This window comes from Pan troglodytes, chromosome 4, assembly GCF_028858775.2.
Source record: "Pan troglodytes isolate AG18354 chromosome 4, NHGRI_mPanTro3-v2.0_pri, whole genome shotgun sequence".
Classification (NCBI taxonomy): Eukaryota; Metazoa; Chordata; class Mammalia; order Primates; family Hominidae; genus Pan; species Pan troglodytes.
Genome location: NC_072402.2, coordinates 18,658,635 through 18,678,084, shown reverse-complemented (window position 1 = coordinate 18,678,084; position 19,450 = coordinate 18,658,635). Strand labels below are relative to the sequence as shown.

At 37.3% G+C, this 19,450-nt stretch overlaps 1 pseudogene; it reads left to right on the top strand.

Moving 5' to 3' along the window:
- The first annotated feature begins 2,700 nt into the window (after positions 1-2,700).
- LOC107972861 (histone H3.Y-like) overlaps positions 2,701-19,450 on the top strand; it is a 39,074-nt pseudogene continuing 22,324 nt past the window's right edge.

The window sequence follows — 19,450 nt, the reverse complement described above, 5'->3', positions numbered from 1 at the left end:
TGTTGAAAGCCGTGGGTTTCATACCTTTCTCCCTGCTGTATGATAACTAATGTTTAGAGTCAGAGTTAGGAAGATAAAAGACTTTTACCGTTTTATCCACATTCTGATACCAACTACGTCTGTGATTTCAGATCAGTCATTGAACACTGAGTCTTTACTTCCCAACCTATAAAATGAGGACTGTGGTCTAAGTCATCTCTAAGATTTCTTTCAGTGCAAACACGGTTTCTTTGTATGACTTCCAGTGTAAAATGCGTATATTGCCAGAGCCAGAAAATGCCATCAGAGTTATGATCTCCATTGCATGCCTCCATAAGAGAAAAATAGCCACCCTCAGCACTGAATGCTTCCATTTGTAAACAATAAAATATTTCATTACTCTGGCTTATAAATTTAATTGTATTCTTTTTACCAAGGATATGTTTTCACCTAAATGAATTATTTTTAAACTAATATTGGTTGAGGGATTACTGTTTATCAAATCTTGCCAATGCTTTATGTGTGTGGTCTCATTTGTCATAATACCCTTACGAGGTACTGTTCCTTTTTTTAAATAGATGAAACCACTAAACAGAGAAAGGATAACTGACTTGACCCAGGAAATCGAATTTCTAAACAGAAATGCAATACAATCTTCCCTCACTAACCAACTTCAACTTATTCCTGAAAAGCCTGCCACCAAGTGAAAAACAATTATATAAGAATATTTCCATTTATTTTAATGGGAAGAATCATAATATATTTCATCCAACATAAGATATTCAAATACTTTTATAATTGAACAATGAAAATAAGTTTATGTAAGTAATAAAAATGCAAGTTGGAAGAAAATAAATTTAGTATGTACATAAATTATTGTGAGAAAATACAAGATGCTTGACATGTACTGTCATAAAGGTTTACTGCGTCAAGAAAGCAGGATGTGACTGATGGCTGATGGAGAGAAGGAATGAGGTGGCATACCTCAAAGGTCAATTCTTTCTTATGCACCATTTTAGTCACCAAAATTTTTGACCCGGGGATGGAGGCTCATTATTGTATCTTGCATTCAAAGTACACTTAAAGTTATAGCACAGAAAAAAAAGAAGAAAAAATAAAAGCTAAATACAGTCTTTAAAAACACATTTAAAAAGTGCATGTTTACATCAGACTGAATAGTCAGAGAGGATATGTTTGCTTCGTCTTCCTCATTTGGTCACATATACAAAGGAAAACATATTAGATGCATATTTCCAGGCATTTCATACACTATTTTATAACTAGTGCCTGTTGTGATGAGTAGCAGGTGAGTGTGTCTTTGCTTGGAATATTAATGTTGGAGTATAAATTGCTTATAGCATATTTATTTAAAGAACTTTGGGGTAAAAAGGCCACACACTGACAAAATAAAAGTTGTCTGAAAATGATACAGCTTTTTAATAACTGCAATAGCAAAAACTAGTTCATTGAACAGTAAGTACAAGAGAAAGACTGCATGACCTCACAGCTAATATACAACTCCAAGGTAAGATGGCATTGGCCTGGTAGATAACTATCTGTTAGAAGTAAAGGAATGTGATAGCTTTATGAGGCATAGACTGAGCTAAGCTAAACTACAGGCCCCAGAATTCCCTTTCTGGTATGTTTCTGGTTGGAATGAACTACAAGAGATGTTGTCTCACAAGAGTTGGAGGACAGAAGAGGAAGCAGCAGGGTTTTAGCAGGCACACCTTCTCCCAGGTATTCAACCAAACATGAATCTAGGTACCATTGTAAATGGATTCTGCAGATGTACTTAAAGTCCCCAATAGAGGACTTTAAGTTCATCAATAAAGAGATTATCCTGATTAGGTCATGTCCACTTAGTTAGGGACTTTAAGATAATAGCCCCTAAATGGGTGATCCTGACTTAATCAGTTGTGAGTCCCTCAAAAGACGGCTTAGGTCTTTGCTAAACCCAAAGACCCCAACCAGCAGCTGCAATTGCTCCCCCTTTCCCTTGAATCTTCCTTCCTGACTGCCTGCCTATTAAACATTCACCCAGGCCCCAGGGGCTCTTCCCTTCCTGACTACCTGTCCTGTGATCTCTGGACATGCTTAGCTAGCTGCACTGTTATGTAAGCCAATTCCTCATCATAATCCCCTTAAAATATGTATCTACTGGTTTTGCCTCTTGGATGAACTCCAACTGATACACAGACTATAGCTGTAATTTTAATATTATAGTTGGAAAAACTGTTGCATACATTCTAGAGATGGAAGAAGTTGGCTTATAGGATATGAGAATGGAGTATTAGACTACTTACTTCTATGCATTTTTATCTCACAGACAGAGAGTAAGAAATTAAGTTTGGACAATATTTATAACACATTGAATTTCATACCCTCACTTGGCCCCTATGTCAGAGAGTGACTTGTTCCAACCAATACATGAAGTGGCCTCAGGGAAAAACTACAGAAATTCCATGGCATGCAGGGAATGACAGCAGAACCCTCTTCATTCACTAGCACCAAATTACAACACACTGGCCCTGTGGGTTATAGAGTAACCATTATTACAAATGCATGGATTTATGAAATACATAATGTTAACTACATTAAAATTTTAAAAATAGGCACCTAGTTTAAAAGACTGTAGCAAGTAAATTGAGTTGAGTAGATATCAATAATTCAAGCACAAATGAACTATGGCAAGTGGTAAAACCAATTCTTCCACTCTCGATGCAGGTTCGTCTTCAGCCACAAATCCAGGTGAGAAAAGTGATGACCTAACAGATTTGATGGGGAATTGGAGGGAAACAACTTAATTACCAACAAGACTATTTGAGTTATAGTATAGGTACATACATATACTATGCACATACACATATGCATATGCATATAAAATAGTGAACCTTGTCCTAATTATAAATTTTTCTCAAGATAATATGAAGTCATCATAATTAATGATACTTTTATATTATTTATTTAACTCAAGTTAATCCTAATTAATTTCTTTTTGGTGAACATTTTCTAATGTATATAATATATTAGTACAATAATATATTAGATAATCTAAAAATAAGTAAATAAAAACTGTAGAAACATGCATCCTTTTTAAAGATGCTTTGGGCATAAAAGATTATCTTTCACAAGTTCTAGAATATTAACTTTTTTTCTTTTTTCTCTTATTAGCCTTTGAAGATTGTAATAAAAGATATAAAACAACTGATTCAAATCAGATAATTTCAGACATTCCTTCTAGCTTTAGTCTTTAGTCTATGAATCTCTAGTAGCCTTTTTTTACTTATTATTTCTCAAATTCTGTGGCCCACCACTTCCTGTTAGAAAAACCCTTCTTAACAAATGACCTTCTTACCTTGTCTTCATCTTTTAGCTTCCACAGTGACCAAGTTATGCTTTTCTTTTGCACAATGGGAACCTTTAAATCCACAAGTGACTTATAATCAACCATCTCCTTGAACACTACCCAGCTCCTCATTGTGCTGCGTGGAACACAGATGCCAACCAAGGCCAAGCAACAAGAAATGAAATAAGGAGCTTGGCACCTTCAGGCCATGATGCTCTCAGTACCCCAACCCTGGATTCCCTGACTGGACTTCGACAGAACAATAAATTCTATCTTGCTGATGCCACTATAATTTGAGATTTTGCTGTCACGTGTAGTTTAATTTAGTCTTAACTACATATGCAAATGTTTACATAAAATATTTTTTAATTAAAAAGTAGAATCATAATATATTGACCTGGAGAATAATATCTTGACAACCTTTCTAGGACTGAATATATAGAGCTACTTCATTCTTTTTTTTTTATTATACTTTAAGTTTTAGGGTACATGTGCACATTGTGCAGGTTAGTTACATATGTATACATGTGCCATGCTGGTGCGCTGCACCCACTAACTCGTCATCTAGCATTAGGTATATCTCCCAGTGCTATCCCTCCCCCCTCCCCCCACCCCACAACAGTCCCCAGAGTGTGATGTTCCCCTTCCTGTGTCCATGTGATCTCATTGTTCAATTCCCACCTATGAGTGAGAATATGCGGTGTTTGGTTTTTTGTTCTTGCGATAGTTTACTGAGAATGATGATTTCCAATTTCATCCATGTCCCTACAAAGGACATGAACTCATCATTTTTTATGGCTGCATAGTATTCCATGGTGTATATGTGCCACATTTTCTTAATCCAGTCTATCATTGTTGGACATTTGGGTTGGTTCCAAGTCTTTGCTATTGTGAATAATGCCGCAATAAACATACGTGTGCATGTGTCTTTATAGCAGCATGATTTATAGTCATTTGGGTATATACCCAGTAATGGGATGGCTGGGTCAAATGGTATTTCTAGTTCTAGATCCCTGAGGAATCGCCACACTGACTTCCACAATGGTTGAACTAGTTTACAGTCCCACCAACAGTGTAAAAGTGTTCCTATTTCTCCACATCCTCTCCAGCACCTGTTGTTTCCTGACTTTTTAATGATTACCATTCTAACCGGTGTGAGATGGTAACTCATTGTGGTTTTGATTTGCATTTCTCTGATGGCCAGTGATGATGAGCATTTTTTGATGTGTTACTTCATTCTTTTAAATGGCCGCATCTGTTCAATTAAAATAGCATGTATAGAGAGTGTGTACACCATAGTTTATTTAACCATCTCTGTTAAGCTTGTTTCACAGCTCTGGTTATCATAAACAAAAGCCCCAGTCAACATCCTCAAAGGTGTTTCTTTCTACACGTATAGAAATATCCCACTCAGATTAATTTCATAGTGTAATTATTGAGTCCAAAAGTATTCATATTTCCAATGAACTCCAAGTTGCCTTTCTAAATATATTCCCCTTTTTTTCTCCAATCTTTAGTAAACCAGTTGTCAGTGGAAGTAGTATGCATCAACCTAATCTGCTTTTTTTGAATTTTATAAACTCCTTAAAAGCTCTTTTTTCCAGATGAAAAATTCTCCGTACTTTACTGTGTAGCATAGTTTTCACACATTTCATTCTCATAATAGCTAACTCTAGTTTATTAATATTTCTTAAATATGCCAACCAAAACTGTTCATATTACTACAAGCCAAGAGCTGGAACTTTTTTTTCTATAAAGGTCCAGAAGTAAATATTTTAGGCTTTGTGGGTTAAGTCAACTCTGTCATAACCATTCAACTCTGGCATTGAAGCATAAAACTACCCTAGACTATATGAAAACAAATGCATGTGACTATGTTCCAATAAAACTTTATTTACAAAAACAGACAGTGGGCCAGATTTGGGCCATGGGCTATAGTTTGTTATAAATTATAGTTTCACTATAATTTACCTTGATCTGAAAAACAGAACTAATGACTAGTGAGGAATTAGCTATGTATAGAAGAAAATTAAATTTCATTTACTGCCTAACACACAGTGGGTGCACACTGTTTGTTGAATTAATAAGTAGGAAAGTTATGTATGAGATATGTGAATAATCCCACACTTAACATAAAAGAAGAATGCATTTGAAAAAATATATACATTAAAAGCAAAAAATAGTAATATCTTCCCAGTGTTTCCACTAAGATGTAAGAATAGGTGCATTATTAAAAAAAAAAAAAAAGGAGTGGGATTCATAATGGAAAATATGTTGAGAGGAATGTAAAGATGAAAAAGGAGCTGGCTGAAGAAGCCCAAAATAAAATCACAAAATTTAAATCTACTCTCAAGGAATAAGGTATAGAATTAAGATGTATTCTATCATTTTTAATTTTCAAAATACAAATGAGATTAAATGGTTTTCTGTCTAATTCAGCACTTCTCTAATGACTTAGCAAAGAGTAGTATTAACTCAAATACGCTTCAATTGAGTGCCTACCATATGCCAGTCACTGGGTAAGGAACCCTCCATCATTGTCTCATTCAATAACAACAACGATATGAATTCATAGGGTTTTTTCCTTCCATTTTATAGATCATAAAATGAGAGCTAAGAGGAGTTAAGTCACTGTACCAGTGTCACAAAACAAGTGTATTACTTAGAGTCATGCTCCCTATTCAAAAACTGGGCACAAATGGTTAACTGGCCAAAATATATAAAATATGCAAAATAGCTAGCTATTTCAGCTATCTTTGGTACATATTAACAGCTACTTTATATTATCTCATGATTCTGTGGGTAGACTGGTGGGTTCTACTGCTCCCTGTGATCCCTGATGGGCTGCAGTTTTCCGAAGGTTTGACTGAGCTGGCTCTTTCCCATACTAGAAAATTGCCCTGGCTGTAGTCTAGGAAGTCAGTTGGAGTTCTCAACCAGAGAGCCTCACTTCTTCTCTACGTTGTCTCTCCACATGGCATGGGCTTCTCACAGTATGGTGTCTGTGTTGCAAGAAGCAGGAAGTGAAATGTGCCAGACCATTTGTGTCCTGACTTAGAACATTTTTTTCTGCTGCATCCTATTAGTCAAAGCCAATCAAAGCTAACACAGATTCAAGAACAGGGAAATGAGCTCTACCCTTTGATGTGAAACATCAAGATGTGAAACAAGTGTATACAAAAGTGAAGAAATTACTGGTGGCCATCTTTGGAGATAATATCGCAAAATAAATTATTATAAATATAAGCAAGAAATAAACACAAAATGAAGTATCTGTCATTTATATATGACAGTCCAAGCTGAAGGATGCCTGGTCATCAGACAGCTCTCCTCTATGCAGTGATTCAGAGACAAGGTCCTTTCCACAATTTACAGGCTCATAATCATTTTCATCTAGGAAGGGGAGGAGAGGAAAGCATAGAGAAGGCACCCGCTTCTTAAAGCCTCCAAGGAAGTGATATACATTAATTCCAAGGACAATCATAATCAGTAATCATACAACCACACCTAGATATGTGCAGGCCAGCAAATCTCCTTAGTCACTGGCTGGACAACTGTTCCATCATTCTCCCCTCTTTTTCAACAAAACCAACTTGGCTGACCATCTTAGTCAAGGCTAATAGTAAAAGAAAAAACCAGGACTGGAGCCTAGATCTATATAACTCTAGAACACAGGTTCTCTCCATCATGCCTACAGAAAAGAGGAGTCCCTACTCTAGGGACCTTATAGAGGAGGACAAGTGAACTGAGTAAAAATTATGGTATAATAATTACCACAATTAAGATAGACATTGGATCTATGGGAGTAGATTTTGGCATAGAAGAATATGAAGAGTAGCAGAAGACAAGCTTTGAGAAATAAGAAATAAGAAGGAGGCAGATGAGGAAAGACTCTATTGTAATGATAATGTATTTTTAAAAACCATGGAATGATTTTAATGAGGGGGAATGATCTGGTAAGTATTTGGAAATATTATTCGATTCATATAATCCAACATAAAGATTAAACAATAGGTCTTCAATAATACCTTGAATTATTCTATCATGATGAAGGTAATTTACCTGGGTAAGAAGATATTCTCATGAAAAGGATGCAAATTGTCTCTATTATTTACACGTTGTACATCATTTCTCTTCTAACCTATCTATGCTATTTTTTCTAGCATGAAGATCATTCTTCTTAGTAGAAAAGATAACCATAAAATATAATTTGAAAAGTGTTTTTCCCTTACAAAAATAGGGTTTGTTCTTTTTGTTTCACATAGCTTTACCTTTTAAAATATCCACAGCAATTTTTAGCATTAATTCCAACTTAAATTATCAAGTAAAGTATCAGGAAGCACTTGAGATAGTGTTTAAAGATGAAGCTGATGGCCTAGCAATGAAGTGAAGGGCATGCAACCATGAATTCCCATCTGATCCCTTTAGAAAAAGCTGAGAAACAGATGTGCTCAAAGATAGCTGCGCAGAAACATAGTTTAAAATATGGCAAAAATATGTTAAGGCCACATCCAGGAGTTCCTAGAATAACTTAGAAATTTTACTTTATGCAGAAGCATTGAACGGCATTGTGGAGATCCAACCTCTCCAAGCTGAGTTTTTAGAGAAAAACTAAGTATGGTTTGGATGAATATAAGAACTAAAATTAAGATTCCTAGACCAGTTACGAGTTTATTACAGCCATTAAGGTGAGGGATCTGAAGGGCGGACTAAGCAGTGGCAGGGGAGCACACTCAGAGTTGAGCACTGCAAGAGAAGCTGGGGAACATGAAGTCAATGCTGAGGATTCTCATCAATGAAACCCAATGGTAATGCCATGGACCCAGGTAGGCTGCACTTGAACTTGGGAAGTTTAGGAGGCAAATATTTTTAACAATTTGAAATACATTCTGCCAAGGCATCAAAATAGAATATTGAGGAAAATATTAGAAATTCACATCTGATGATGAGGAAAGAGACCAAGGTCACGTAAGTTTAAGGGCAAGAATAAGTGGCCCTGCTTTCCTAGCTACTGGTTCCTGGAAACCATTTTTTAGCGCTATCTTCTGAGCTCTAGCTGACAGTTTCCCACATACATGTGGTTTACTTGCTTGGGATTTTCACGGTGAAGGCAGTCTGTGTCTGTGTGTGTTTGTGTGTGTGTGTGTGTGTGTGCATTTTTTTCTTGATTATTGGGAGAAAATTAACTAACCGGAAATGAAAACAATACAAATTATTGACTCAGGAGTTGCCAAGTTACTGGTTTAATCCCTAAGACACTCAGCACAGTAACAACTGAATTCTCCATAACATGATGAATATATTTTCTCACACAGTAAAAATTGCCACCTAACACAAATTCTTTTCCATTACTCTCACTCGACCTTTACTTGTAATCTAAAGGATTACTACACAGCAGAAAAAGCACCTAGTCACTGTGACTATATAAAATTAACTTTTTATATCCCCAAAATCACAAATTCCCACAGATCAAAGCACTGACTCCTGGATAAAATATAATAAATTCTGATGTGATCATGAAACCAAAGTGTTCAATGTGATTATAAAATTTGAAGTTAATAAAAGTCATGTGAAATAATCCCCTATATATAGAACCCTACTGATTTACATTTTAATGAAAACTAAGCATTACTTAGGAAAGGTGGACTTTTAAAAGCATATGAAAAGAAATTTATTTCAGAACGCAGGCCTGCAGTTCTGAAAACTCTTCTAGTCTTTTAAAACATACACCCTCAGAAGTTCTTCAGAGACCTAGAATTTGTAGGCATACTTCAGTTTTCCTATCCTTACTCCTTATCTCCTTTTTTTAAATCCTAATTTACAGCATTTGTAAAGCCCAGATAGGATGAAAGTAATGTAAACAGGCAGCTATGGGCAGATTTTGTTGTAAATATAGAAACTAAAGGCTTGGAGCGATATCTGAATCCTGTTCGCTTGGCAGTGATGTAGATGTTCAGACAGGACAAATTTTCACTGGAAGGTACAGCTATAAATAAAAATTTTCCCACAGAGAAAGTAACAAAATGTCATCTCTTTCTATATGAGCCTGAAAGTGAGCTAGCTCTTTTCCTCCTCTCTGTTAGTCAGCCTTGAGCTGGGCTTTCTCATCTTTAAATAAGAGACATCTATTTTTATTTTATTTTTAGTTCTCTTCTCTCAACTTTTATTTTAAGTTCAGGGAGTACATGTGCAGGTTTGTTGCATGGGTAAACTGTGTGTCACTGGGGTTTGGTGTACAAATGATGCCATCACCAGGCAGTGAGCATGGTGAGATGTTTGTATCCTCATCCTCTGCCCACCTTCCGCCTTCAAGTAAGCCTCAATGTCTGTTGTTCCCTTCCTTGTGTCTATGTGTACTCAATGTTTAGTTCCCACTTATAAGTGAGAACATAGGGTATTTGGTTTTCTATTCCTGCATTAATTCACTTAGGATAATGGCCTCTGGCTCCACCTATGTTGCTGCAAATGGCATGATTTCATTTTTATGGCTGTGTAGTATTCCATGGCGTATATGTACCACATCTGCTTTATGAACATACAGATGCATGTGTCTTTTTGGTAGCATGATTTATATTCCTTTGGGCATAACCCAATAATGGGATTGCTGGGTGGAACAGTAGCTCTGTTTTAAGTTCTTTGAGAAATCTCTAAACTGCTTTCCACAATGGCTGAACTTATATACATTCCCACCAGCAGTATATAAGCATTCCCTTTTCTCTGCAACCTCAAAAACTTTATGACAGTCTCCAAAAGCAATTGAAACAAAAATAGACAAGTGGGACATAATTAAACTAAAGAGCTTCTGGGCAGCAAAAGAAACTGTCAACAGAATAAACAGACAGTCCACAGAATGGGAGAAAATATTTGCAAGCTATGCATTCCACAAAGGTCTCATACCCACCCAGCATCTGTAAGGAACTTAAACAAATCAACAAGCAAAACACAAACAACCACATTTAAAAATGGGCAAACAACATGAACAGACATTTTTCAAAAGAAGACATACATGAGGCCACAAGTATATGAAAAAATGCTCAGCATCACTGATCGTTAGAGAAATGTAAATCAAAACCACAATGAGATACCGTCTCTCACCAATCAGAATGTCCATTGCAGTCAAAAAATACATGAGACACATTTAAAGTCCTAGTTACAATCTGAAGCAAAACACCTCACTAGTAATGTGAGCTCAGCCATTTTATAAGTAACTTGTCAGAGAAACTTAAAGACATCTCAGCTAGTGGACCTAAGTGAAGACCTTGAGGACCATAAAGGAACCTTTCATTGGTCCAGAATCCATCACCACAGCAGTCATCTCACACAGAGGAAGCCACTGCCCTCTCCTGTGTCCTATCACCTTTGCAGTCTCCACGGTGATGATAATCATTTACAACCATTTTACCAAGATGAAAACTGGTTCAGAGAACTGACCAGTCATGCAACTTGTGGGGGCTCCTTGGTTGAAAGAAGTTATAACTCAGAAATAATAAAGAACTACACCACTTTTCTTTTCTTTCTCTTAATTTAACTTTATTTTAAGTTCCAGGATACAGTGCAGGACATGCAGGCTTGTTACATAGGTAAACAACTGCTATGGTGGTTTGCCGAACCTATCAACCTGTCACCTAGGTATTAAGCCCTGCATACATTAGCTATTTCTCCTGATGTCCTCCTTCTCCTCACCCCGTGAACAGGCCCCAGGGTGTGTTCTTTCCCTCCCTGTGTCCATGTGTTCTCATTGTTCAGCTCCCACGTATAAGTGAGAACATGCTGTGTTTGATTTTCTGTTTCTGTGTCAGTTTGCTGAGGATAATGGCTTCCAGCTCCATCCATGTCCCTGCAAAGGACATGATCTCATTCCTTTTTTGGCTACATAGTATTCCACGGTGTGTATGTACCACATTTTCTTTATCCAGTCCATCACTGATGGGCATTTGGGTTGATTCCACATCTTTGTCATTGTCGATAATGCTGCATTCTATTTATAGAATGGTGTATATTCCTTTAGGTATATACCAAGTAATGGGATTGCTGGGTCAAATGGTATGTCTGGTTCTAGATCCTTGAGGAATCACCACACTGTCTTCCACAATGGTTGAACTAATTTACATTCCAACCAAGAGTGTAGAAGTGTTCCCATTCCTCCACAGCCTTGTCAGCATCTGTTGTTTCTTGACTTTTTGATAATCACCATTCTGACTGGTGTGAGATAGCTATACCACTTTTCAAGGGGGAGGAAACGATCCTCTTCAATTGGAAATGTATGTGATCCATATATTTTTAAGAACTAAGGAGCTGAAAAATGATCAGTGTTGACAGAAGGAAGGAGAAGTGGCATTATAGCCTGGTGGCAGATTAAGGCAGCAGAGTTAGAGGACAAAACCAAAAATTTGAGTTATCCAGATAATCAGCACATTGAACTGGCCTAGTGGAGATGAAGAAGTTGATTGAGGAATAGAGACTTCACTTTGGCATCCATCCTGAGGGCTCTGTAAGTGATCTAAAACAAGTCCCACAGCACCTGAAGCACTTGTCTATGTTGTCCCACTTGTCTATGTTTTTCAGGCTTTCAAGAGGCAAACCCCCTTTTTACAAACATCAAAATCTCATATCCTCTATTTATGGTATAGATTATGGTAATTGTTTCGCAGTTGTATACTTATCTCCAAATTTATCAAGTTATATACATTAAATATGTACAGCTATTTCATGTCAGTTATACTTCCATGAAGTGGTGTTTTTAACAAATATAAAAAATAAAATTTTGTATTTTCATTTAATACAGAATTGTATAAAATATAGGTATTTCTGCTTTTTGAGATATACAATTATATTAAATGTAATGTGTCAATCTATACCAGTCATTCTCAGATAATGCAATTTGCCCTTCTATGATCGTCTTCTAGACTCTAATAGTCAATGGATATGTCTTTCTAGGTGATTATAGGTGCTAATTTAATTAGCTGTTATGCTGCTGCATGCTAGCAATGTAGATTGGATGAAAATTGTCAACTGTAGATTCTGATTTGGGAGCCAACCCCATAGACACTTGCTTTTTTGCCACAGTTTCCAGAGTTCCGATTTCCCAAAGAAACAAATCTGATTGTATCACATACTCACTTTATAAACCCTCACCTCCTTCCTATGGCCTTAAGGATGAATTCCAAACCTAATGCAACAAACACAATCCTTCACAGTTGGCCCAAACTTGCCGTTTTAATCGCACCCCCCATGACTAACATATTTTTTACACAACCTGAGCTCTAACCAAAATGAGCCTCCTGTCCATTTATGACTTGTCTGTACAGTCTATTATCTCTACCAGGAATAAAAGCACGTTCTTTGCTCCCTGTTGCAAAATGTGTGCTCTTTCTTCGCAATTCTGCTCAAAGTTCACAACTTTTCTTGGGCCCTCCACAACTCCTCTAAGCAAAAATGGCCACACTGTCCGCTCCCCACCCCCCACATATCCTTCTATAGCATTCATCAAATTCTGTTTCTAGATAACCCCTTACATATCTGCGTCTTCCTTTCCACAGTCCTTGGAGACAGGACTTCTTACTCATTTTTTTCCCAAATAAGAATCCAATAAATGTTTGTAGAGTAAGAAATGAGTCAATGAATGAATGAGAAGTGAGATCCATAAGGAGAAAGATGCATGTCCGAGGGGGCGGAGGGTATGTGAACCCCTACACTAGCATGCTCACCTATTCATAAGAGCACTGATCCTCTGTGAAAGCCGAAGTGTTTTCTGGTTGAGAACAGAAGCTCTTACAGTACATTGAAACTGTACTAGCAGTAGATTCAAATGTGTTTGAATTTATAATGGTTCATGAAGTAACTATTACTTAGAAAGAAGGATTGTTTACTTTTTTAAATCTCCTTTTTAACAAACACTTACATGACACTTACCACGTGCCCACTACTGTTCTAAGCACTTTACAACCATTAACTCATGTAATCACCACAACTGTCCTTGTAAGGCAGATGCTATTATTATCATCCTCATTTTACAGATGGGTAAACTGAGTCACCAGATACTCATGTGAATTCCCTAAGCTCTGACAATTAGCAAGTAAGAAGCTAACATTAGAATACATACCAGTGGCTTTAAAGTCCACTTTGATTGTTAATTGATTCATTCACCACCAGACTGTGCCTACAGTGTTTATGTAGTCTAATAACCCAATTAAGGAAAATGGACATTGAAAGAGCAACTTACCAAAGCTATACATAGTACCATCGCATCTAATTCATGACAGAATTGAAATTGTCCTCCACATATTCTGACGTTCAGAGTTGAAGGTCTTTCCTTTTGTTATGTATGAGGCATTGTGCTAGATGCAAAAGGAGAATCAGGATGAGAAAGACACAGTCCCTGCCCTCAAGATGCCTGTAGTTTATACATAAGTTGCTCTTCCAAGCAGAATAAGATCTTCAAAAGTATTATCAACACATTATTGTAATTCAAAGGTGAGTAAAACAGCATCTTATTGTAGAGCTTAGAAAAGACTTATAAGAAGACCTTGAATTTAAGGAGACCCATGAAGCTTAAGTAAAACTATTTAACGAGAGCTGGATCATGGGAATGTGAAAGGTGTGATTGGGAGAAGAGAAGTCCTCTGACCCACCTGGAGCACGCAGGAAAGTTGGGGAGATTGGGCAGCAAGGTTTGAATGATGTCTTTCTCTGAACCACAGTCACACATTCCTGACAGAAATTTATGTCTCGTTGCCATAGCAACTGGAAACCATCAAAGACCTTGAAGCAAGGAAACACCAGGATCAGAACTGCCCTAGATTCAATAAGAGATCCCTATGAAACTTTCAGGGATTAAAAAACTGGGGTAGCTGTAAAAAGCAGAAATAATAATGGGCATCAATTTATATGGCTCAATTCAAATTAGTTTGCAACTAATGAGAATAACTGTCCCCAAATGGTTCCACACACTTCAGCAGGGAGAATATTAATGTGTGATTGGAAAAAAAAAATAAATTTTTAAAATCATACCACTTGGCTATTACGAGATAGACAAAATAACATATGTGCATGCTTGAATTAGGATAAGCAGAGAAAGAGGCCGTTCCTATGTTACATCAATACAAACTGTATACTGAGTCAGCAGAACTAAAAAGTTAGTTAAGTACAAATGAATTAATCAAATCAATTAGCACCAAGTCAATGGAGCAACCGGTGCTGTGAGTTTTTGTTATTCCAATTTTTGTTTTACCTTCAGCTGGAAAGAGGCTTAAGGAAGCTCTTCTAGCTCATGGTATTGGAAATACAGCCAAATCCAAATCAAGTTTATCTATAACTTCCTGCTTTAGGCATGCAATCATTAAATTGAACACTTATATTCAAAACAATGGTTGCAAATAATATTTCAAATATATTACTATGCAGAGGTTAATATGGTGGTTTATTATAATATACTGAAAAACAAATCCCCATCTCAAAAGGGCAAAGTAATGTTTTTTGGACCTAATAGGGAAAGAGAAAAAAAACTTTATATAGGAAATAACAATTGGGCAGATGGACTTTAACAAAAGAGAAATCAAAGCCTGAAAGAATGATGAAGACTTCTCAGTAACCAGGAAACACTTTAATTTTGCAAGTCTCAAACTGGTAATTTTACTGATACCCAATAAGATACATTAGTTGTGGAAAATGATTTATTTTTGCATTCAATTAATTACACTTCAGGCTTCAACTGACCTATTTTTAACAGTAAGCACAGCTGCTTATGTTCATAAATCTAGAAATAAGCCTAGTGCTCCGTCAGCACTTTTGAGTTATAAACTTGGTTTCTGCTATCTACAAATTAAAAAAAAAAAAGAAAAGCCTTTATTAAACCATTGGTGCCAAAGAAGGCAAGGCTAAAATTCTACTCAAACTTTCTACCTAATTCCAGGAACATATGTTAATCCCAACCCAGAAAATGTTAAAGTTAACAAAATTCTTAGATTACCTCATCCCCACTGGATTTTGTCTGGTTAAGAAAACATCTCCTAAGGGGCTGAGTTAGCAGCCACTACATGCTTAAATGCCATTAACTCAAAGGAAAAAATTCAGAAAATATCTAAGGAAATATATGCATTCATACATAGACATACAGAAATCACCCAAATAGGCACTAAACCACATACTCAGAATTTTAAAGAAGTCATGCAAAACTGAAATGGCCAAAAATGTAACATTAGTTGAATCTATCATGCCAGGATCCTAATGAAAACAGCTCCTGAATGGGCTGTTTAATGTGAAATCATGTAGACAGAGCAGGATGATTACTTGAGAGCTGAATGAAGACTGTTGAGTGTATTGTTTACACATCACTAAAATATGCTAAGGCCAGGTGCAGTGGCTCACACCTATAATCCCAGTGGCAGTATTCCTTGAGCCCAGGAGTTCAAGACCAGCCTGGGCAACACAGCAAGACTTTATCTCTACAAAAAGTCAAAAACTTAGCTGGATGTGGTGGTGCACACCTGTGGTCCCAGTTACTCAGGAGGCTGAGTTGGGAGAATCATTTGAGCCCAGGAGGTCAAGGCTGCAGTGAGAGTGAACCTGCCACTGCACTCCAAACTGGGCAACAGAGCGAGAACCTAACTCAAGAAAAAAAATAAAGAAAATTATATATATATACACACACACACACACATATACTGCTATTTTTAATAATAAGTAGTACATGAGAATAAGTCCAATGAAGTTCTGTGGTTAATGACTGGTTTCTCTCACCCAAGCTCCGCAGTCAGAGTCTTCCCCTGGAATGAGAAGGTAACATCTCAGCATGATCCTCTTCTTTCTACAGCATGGGTCTGGCTGATCTCTGTCTCTCGTTGTCTCCATCTTCATGCTTAGCTCCTCCACAGCAAACTAACCACTTCCTTGTACTAAGCCAACATGTTATCATTTGTCTGAAATTGTTCTATGTCCAATGCTTAAGTATATGCTTTCTTCCTTAGCCACCAGTAGGTCTTGTTTTCTATTTCTGCTTCTTTCGATACTGCCTTTTGTTGTTATTTCTAATTACAACAATTAGGAAATCTGTACAATGCTGGAACCACAAGAGGTATGACAATCCTGAGTAATTTCTGTGGAATGGAAATGTGTTTTACAAATGCCTTCTGCAATGACTGTCAGAGAATATATTCTGTATTTTTTCATAATTTTAAAATCAGAAAAAAACGTATTTTGGAGGCAACATGGAAGATGTCTTTTCCAGTGATAAAAAAAAAACCTTTTTTTCTCTTGTTGCATTCTATCACAAGTAACAGAGTGGCTAAAGCAGGATGTTGTAGTTTCAAAATTTCAAATTCACAATGTGTGGATAACATATTAACTTGTTTTCTTTGGGAAATGTTTGAAAGCACAGGAACTGCATTGAGTAGATAACATCATTACTTGTTCTTAACAGATGACTCAGTATGTATTTATCGAACAACTATTATGCATTGAGCAACAACAACAATGTATAAGTCATTGGGAGGTTATGCAAAAAATACAAGATAAGATCTGTGCTCTTATAAAATTGATTATCTGTGTATGAGGATAAGAAACAAATTCATGAAAAGATAAACAACATGAATGCCAAATGAAGGGTATCAAGCCTTGTATTTACTTAGCACTTTACAGAGTACTCCCACATTCATTACTGTGTTGAATTCTTACACATTAAGCTCATAAGAGAGACAACTTTATATTACAAAAGAAACGACTAAGATTCAGAGAGTGAAGTTAGTTGTTCAAAGACATAGTTAATAAACAGCAGAGCTACAATTTTTTTTTTAATTTTTTAAGTTATTTCAGTACCAAATATAGTTTTTTTCCCCTATTATATCACTCTATGGAAAGTCTAGTCAGGAAAATAGAGATCATGCCAAGAAAGTTCTTAGAAGGAATTTGATTGGCAAAACTAATTACAAAGGTGTTGCAAGAGCATGAGGGCCAACAGGGAAAGGTGGGGCATGCCAAAGATGAGCAACAGCTAATATCACCTCTGGGTCTGCAAGGAAATGGAGATGGTGTTGCCAAATTATGGTTATCTGGGGCCCACTGGAGGGAATGAGTGCTATGGTGGAAGTACTATGGTAGGGCTGAGATCATGAGATGGGCTGCCTGGAGGAAGCTGGAACCCCAGAGTAGTTATTACCTGAATCAGATGGAAGAGAGTTTAGAGGGATTTTTTTTTTTAAGTAAGACTCTGGGACCATAGAATGAGTACTTAGTAGAAGCATCAAGAGGTAAACTTAATCCAACACAGAGGTAACATTCAAGGGGCTGAGTCTTGAGAAGAAAAATAGAAATCCCTTCTTTATCACTGAAAAATAAACAATTTCTGTCCAGATTAGGAAATCAAAATCTCCAAGGGCTATGGATTGGATGGCGATGTCTGGACTAATTAATTAGCAATTGTATAAGCTCTGGCCTGGCCATTGTGGTCTTTGCAAGAGGGACACCTTTTTATACACTCAAGATTGTGGTTATGGTGTCCCCTTTGTGGTCGCTGTCAATATGGGATACAGAACGACAATGCTACAGTTGATTTCTCACAGAAGTAACATCTTCTCCAACGTCAGTGGGCTAGACAACCATATGAGAATTTGCCACAGGCTCTTCACTTCCTCTCCCTTTCCAGCCTCCCTCCAACACCTCCCATTGGCATAACATGGAGGAAAGCCATTTGCCAAGGGAGTCTGGCAAAGACAGTTTGCAAAGGCCAGCCCTCTGAGATACAGAACACAGCAGAGAAAGAGTGGAACATGAGTCTCTGCATCAACAGGACATTTTATTACAATTGAATGAATGAAATACTCCAATCTCGTTGAAAGTGAAAAAGAAAAATTATAGCACTTGGGAGTTGCAGAAAGAAAAAGTCATTATGCTAAGACAAAAATGGCTTTTTGGTGAAAATGGTCTTTGATGTAAGTCTTGAATAGCATTTTAGAAACATATAGAAAAAAGGGATGATATGGTAGGACAGAAAGAGAGTGAGAAAATTTATAGAATCCAAGACTATAAAAAAAAAAGCAATGTCCAGGAGTAATGAATAGCCTAAGTCAATGAGTAAAGAAGGTGATAGAAACGTTGGAAGTGATTGGGAAAACAGATTGTACATTAAGGAGAGACTCAAAGTATAAACCAAGTGATGGATGTTAAGCTCATGCAATGTGCAGAGGCAATAGCAAGAAATCTGGTAACCTAGGAGAATGAGACTGTGGAAATGACATGAAGCCCAAACAAACGTGTTAGATCGAGCAAAATGTTGACCACTCAACATCTGAATCTATCCGCTTCTCTCTCTCTGCACATCTGAGAGCTCACCCATGATATATCACATTACATTTCTAACAAGTCTCCCCACAGCTTCTCTTTTGTACCATCAACATTCTATTCCACAGAACAACCAGCATGATCTTCTAAATGTTTAACTCAATCCAGTCATCCCTCTGCTTAAAATGCTTCACGGGGCCGGGCGTGGTGGCTTACACTTGTAATCCCAGCACTTTGGGAGGCCGAGATGAGCAGATCACCTGAGGTCAGGAGTTTGAGACCAGCCTGACCATTATGGTGAAACCCCGTCTCTACTAAAAATACAAAAATTAGCCAGACGTAGTGGCAGGTGCCAGTAATTCCAGCTACTTGGGAGACTGAGGCTGGAAAATCGCTTGAACCCGGGAGATGGAGGTTGCAGTGAGCCGAGATCAGGCCATTGCACTCCAGCCTGGGTGACAGTTAGACTCCATCTCAAAAAAAAAAAAGCTTCACTGGTCCCCTACTCATGTAAGATCAGAATCCTTAACACATCCCCGTGACAGTTCCCTTGATCTGATCCTTCTTCCTCTCCACCTCTTTTCATACCACACTTTCTCTTGATCTTTCTCCTCTAAGCAAACGGCAGTTCTTTCAGTTCCTCAGCTACGCCGCCTGACTCAAGGCAGCTGTTGCCTTTGCCAGGAACACTTTCCTCCTGCCCCATGATCCCACATAACCCAGGAACCTAATTCTTCAAACTTCACGTCAAAAGCCTTTTCTTCGGGGAAACCCTGCCTGACTACCCAGACTAGATCATTCTCTTGGTTATATACTTTTATACTACCTTAGTAAATACTATCACAGTTG